Consider the following 6,176-nt stretch of genomic DNA (forward strand, 5'->3'; position numbering starts at 1 on the left):
TTAGTAAAATCACCTATTGATACTTTTGCCAACCCAAAAGAATACAGACATGCAGAATATAATCAACACCATTGTGATTGATAAGCAGCATAAACTATCTAGCTTAAATAGCCACAGAGCTCATGATCCATGAAATGTGTCCACATACCCCACTCGACCACTATTCCATTTAAAAAATAATTTATTTCATTTATTAAACTAATATATGTACTTCATGGACTGCAACAATGCTCATATGGTATAATAACAGCTCCTTGTCCCTCCCCTTTAGCTCTTGTGAATTCTACACTCCTAAAAGAATAATTTCTTATTCTTCTTCCCCACTAGATTTTGCAGGTGTGTCTCATCACATTTCTAAATAATATGTTTATACTGCTACTTTTTGTTTTTCAATTAGATCTTACTTATATGCTTATTTTTTTACTTTCAAAATTTTGAAACATAACACCTACAGAGAAGGGCATAAGACATATATACTTAAAAATAATTATAAAATTTTATTATCTATAAAACATATATTATAACTGTATTAAACATTAACATTATACATACAACTATATTACACATTACACAGATAACATTACACATATTATACATATATTATTACACATTACACATATTATAACTGAATTACACATTACACATATAACTGTATTACATATTAACATGTACATTTACATGAAGAATAAACTTATACATTACTAACATCATCATCATCATAATCACTGCTCCAAGGCCAAAAGATCTCCATACATCTCTTCCAAATCACAACTGTCCTCTATCTCTCAAGAATAGCAATTGTCGGCCAGGCGCGGTGGCTCACGCTCGTAATCCCAGCACTTTGGGAGGCCGAGGCGGGTGGATCACGAGGTCAGGAGATCGAGACCACGGTGAAACCCCGTCTCTACTAAAAATACAAAAAAATTAGCCGGGCGTGATGGCGGGCGCCTGTAGTCCCAGCTACTCGGAGAGGCTGAGGCAGGAGAATGGCGTGAACCCGGGAGGCGGAGCTTGCAGTGAGCCGAGATTGCGCCACTGCACTCCAGCCTGGGCAACAGAGCGAGACTCCGTCTAACAAAAAAAAAAAAAAAAAAAAGAATAGCAATTGTCCTTATTTGTATAATAAATTTCCTTGCCTTCCTTTGCTTATTTTCTAAATCAACTATGCCTGCATCTCTGTAAAATAGAGCTTGGTTTTGTCAGATTTTGAACTTTATATTAATGGGCTCATACAGTAGTGCTGTAGTTCTCAATGGGAGCAGCTCTCCTCTAGGAGACGTTTGACAATGTCTGGAAACATTGTGGTTGTCACACCTGAGGAGGGAACAATAGTGGTGTCTACTGGTTGGGGCTAGGGATGTTACTAGCATCCTACCAAACACAGGATAACCCCCATAACAAGCAGTTTTCTGGGCCAAAATGTCAATAGTGCTGAGGTCAAGAAACCTGTGGAAGAGGGCTCCATTGTATGGATATACCACAAAATTTAGTTATTTAAACTATAGCTGATGGAGCCTGAATTGTTTTCATTTTTGGATGAAACAATGCTTCTATGAATATTTTGGTGTCTATATCCTGGTCATACAAGTGGTTTCTCTATAAGTGGAATGTTTTTAATCATAGGATTAGCATCTTCAACTTTCCTAGATGCTCCTCAATTGTTTCCCAAAGTGAATGTTGGATTCTTACTATTGAAAATTAAGATGTGACTTTCTTAAGCCATAACTATCAAACACACTTTCCTTCTACTTTTCCTTTCAATTTATTCATGTCACAGTTTTGTTTAAAACAATTTTAGTGTTTATTTACACAAGGTGAATTTGCTCATATCCAAGCTATATAGCTATGATTATATATATTTTTTCTATATAAGCAAGAATTTTGGGAGAGATTAACAATTGTCTAATTTCTTCTTGTTTGCTTGCTTTTCTATGTAGCTGTCATTCATTTATCCTCGGATGCTTTCATGGGACTACAAACTCCCATATGTTGTATGTTTCCTTGGAGATACCCTTCCTCTGCTCTTCTGCTTTTAACAAGACTGATTGACTGATTGCTTCATAGACAGGATAGGTTTTTTTTCCCCTCTATCATCTTGGGAATAGCTTTTGAGTATTTCCTGTGTTGGAGTCACCTGTTTCCTGGATTCCTTCATTTCTTCCTTAGTTTTGTGGAAACATACTTTGGCAGAGTAACTTCATATTCTACTTTTCTCAACTTTGTTGAAACTCTTTTACTGTGTTTTATTTCTCCTAGCATATTTTCAGTTTCCAAGAGCACTTTCTTGTTCTCTGAATGTTCCTTTTGTTCATATATCACACTGGCTTTGCTTCTTGTTTCTTATTGCTCTGTGTTTCCTAAAAGGTCTACTGGCTTTTGCCTACTCATTCATGTTTCAAAATGTGGCACAAAGAGGCCACTGGGAAATTCTGTGTATGTGGGCAGAAAGGAGCAAGAACATAGCCCATTTCAGTGAGAACCCTTCTCACTCTGATGTTGATATTTGTGGGTATTTTTTTCCCTGGGGCAGGTTATTTTTTCAGAACAGAATCTCCATTCTCTTGCTGGGACATATAAGGATGCTAGTCACTGCTAAAAGGGATGTGGGCTAAAGAGCTCACTGTTTATGAGGCAAGTCTTTGCTATATCTTTTTTATTGCAGACAGGGGCCACATTTCCACCTTCAGCTGTTCTTGCTGTGATGAAGTCCAAAGTCCAGAGAAAATCTGGCACAACCTCTTCAGAAAATAAGTCATCTGTCTTTCAACAATACCGATTATATAGGGAAGTTATGGAAACCAGGATCTGTTAGACTTAGAATCAATTCTTTCATTTTTGGCCTTACTTCAGTGCCTTGTCTTCCCTTCCAAGGAGGCTGCTGCCTCCCTTCCTGAGGCAGGTCTGGGTTGTGAACCATGTCAGCCTCCTTGCTTCTTGGATAGACATTTAGTAGAGAAAGCAAAAATCTGAATAAGTTGTCCATCTACCTGGTTTCCATCTTACACAATTTTGTTAACATTTCTAGTTGGCTGGTGTCATCTCTTTCATCTCCATCCTTGTGGGTTTATGTATTTAATTTTTTTGTCATTTTAGTGGAATTTTAGAAGAAGGATGAGGAAAAACATATATGTTTAATCCACTATCTTTAACCATTAATCTTTCTCTACTACTAAATTTACATAATATATGATATATATGTAAAATATATATATGTGTATGTATATATATATGAACAAGAAATAAGACAACAGAGATATATTGTCCTCTTTCTCTCTCTCTCTCACACACACACACACACAGACACACACACACACACAACATGCATACACACAAACTGCTTTAGATGAGGTCTCTGATGTTTTTCAGATTGTCAGTTACAAAGATCCCTTTTCTGTTCATTTTGCTCGGATTCTCAGCCTACTCCTTTGCCTTGGCATCCCCTTCCTCTAGACTTTCATGACACCAGTTTTCTTTGTTCCTTGCATTCTTTTCTGAATTTCTCTTCTCTGCCCAGTCTTCTTGCATTTGGGACCTCTGCCAGTTTACTCTCCATCTCTTGTTTCCTTTTTTTCTACTCTTTGACTTCTCCTCTAGTATTGCTATTCACCCCCTTCTTTAATTAGCATCTCGAAACCATAATAAACAAGTTTGTGTCTTTAACCCAGAGATGCCTCCTAATTTTCTCTGTGAATGCTCCATGATATCTTAAGTCATTATTTTCCAAATGGAATTCATTACATCTCCAGAACTCTTTTCTCTTTCAACTCAGTTGCTGCCTCTCTTTCTTTAATATTGCTTATTTAAATCAGGGTCAGCAATATTTTTCTGGAAAGGCCAGATAGTAAATATTTTAGGCCATTTGCATGTTTCTGTTAACTATTCAACTATGCTGTTATGGTGGAAGGCAAGCTTAATCAATACATAAGCAAATGGGTCTGACTGCATTCCAATAGGATTTTATTTACAAAAACAGACCGGCAGGCTGGATTTGGCCCTCTGGCCATAGTTTGTTGACCCCTGGTCTAGGTTAATGGCCATTCTAACCAGAAACCTCTTAACTGAGCTTCCTCTCTCACATCTGGCCAGTATGCCCTGCTGAGTCCGCCCTTTCAGATCTGCCCTGTTTCTACAGCCTGGCCTGCACACTTTCCTCTCTCAGAGCTGCATCTTTTCAACTGTTAATTGTGGTAGCTGTTTATCCAGTCTGTCCACTTTCTGTCTTGTAGTCCTTTAGCCCATGTTCCACGCTGTTTTCAAAGCAATCTTAGGCAAGCAGAACTTAATCCTGTGACTGTTTGTTGAAAATACTCAATGTTTTGCAAATATCTATATGGCAGCGCTTCTCCAATTTTAGGTGCATAAGGGCTACTTGAAGTATTCGTTAAAGTAAATATTTCTGGGTCCCATCCTGGGAGTTCTGATTATATAGTTCAGAGTTGGAAGCCAGGAATTCGCATTTTTAATAAGTCATCCAAAATGACTCTGTGATACATGGTCTTCAGATACTTGAGAAACACTAGCCCATGGTAAAGAGCAAACACCTATATGATTATAGTTTACCCACCAATGTGTAAGCATACAAAAATGTAAAAGGCATAGCTCTTGCCATCTGGGAACTCACAATCTAATAGAGAAGATAGACACGTAAACAAATAAAGGGAGTTAGTGTATTTTAGATATTCAAATATAGATATGTAGATGGTAAGAATCCTGGAGTTTAGGAGAACTCATCCAAGAATGTGAGTTCTTCCTGACCTGCCTGCATCTCCAGCCCCGCCTCTCACAACCCCTCTCCGGCATGCTACGGGTCAACCCTTCACCTGAACTGGCCATGTTCCTTTACCCCTTTCACATTTCTCAGATGATAGTAATTTTTCCAGTAATGCCATTAAACCCTTGTTAGCTTAGCAAACTTCCTTTAAGGCCCAACTTGAGTACCATCTTCTTGGATGAGTTCTCCTAAACTCCAGGATTCTTACTATGCACATATCTATATTTGGGTACCTCAAATATATTAACTGCCTTTATTTGTTTATGTGTCTATGTTCTCTATTAGATTGCGAGTTTCCAGAGGGCAGGAGCTATGCCTTTTGCATTTTTGTATACTTACACATTGGTGGGTATATTATATAGTACATATACTAACATGTATTGATTGGATGTAAGAATTAGTAAATATATTAATATTTATATTTTAGAGATAATTAAACTGAGGCTCTGATATATTAACTGACTTGTTTGAGGTCAACTGAATTGCAGACATAATCAAGGATATCACATTTTTTGGACTTTGGGTGTTTTCCTGATCAAATACACTTCCTTTCGAACACGATAGGGTTATTCCCTCTGCTCAAGTGAGTCTTGAATCCTGGAAGTGTTCAACAGGACTTCCAAATTTGATTACACTTATTCAATCTTTTGATTTTTAAATGTGTGTCATTTCAAAGCCTGACTAATAATGTTTGCTAGTCAGTCAGTCATGCCAGAGTCACTGCTTTCTATAAGCTTGGCCTCTACAATTTTTAGATTTCTAGACCTCTACATCTTAGAGCTGCACATCTCTTGGTTTTCTTTGATGTATGTAAATTATATTTATTCTGCCTACTTTTACTATAATAAATTTTGATGGCATTATTATTATTATTGCTTAACAACTAACTGTTCAAGAAAACAAAGGCTCTTTTTGGCAACTGCTTTACGAGAGTATTTCCTATGTTATCCTTTTCTGTACTTCTCACATGGCCCCTGGGATTCAGAACACTTGTATTTTGAAGTGCCAGCTAAAATTAGGCAGCTGAAATCCAGGAAAGGTCAGGGGTAAATGATAGCAACCTCTGGAATACTAGGCTGGGTTTGACCTTACTATCTGGGAAAAAAGCAATTGCTAATTCTGGATTATTTTTGTTGGGTGAAGAAAGAGATTACATGCTGAGAGACACAGGTGAACTTCTGCAGCAATTGGTATGCAGTTATTTAGTGCTCATTTCATTTTGCCTCATATTAAAGTTTATCATTGCTGTCTCTTATCAAGTAGGGACCTTGCATTTTGTGAATCCCATTCCATCTTTCGCACAGAAAACACTCAAAAGAAGCTTGTGAAATGCAATGAGCAATCCCTAAACCTCATTTCAACCTTTCACCTTTGCTAAGGTACAATAATGATGAAACAATGAAGT

Source organism: Nomascus leucogenys, chromosome 5 (genome assembly GCF_006542625.1).
Source record: "Nomascus leucogenys isolate Asia chromosome 5, Asia_NLE_v1, whole genome shotgun sequence".
Classification (NCBI taxonomy): domain Eukaryota; kingdom Metazoa; phylum Chordata; class Mammalia; order Primates; family Hylobatidae; genus Nomascus; species Nomascus leucogenys.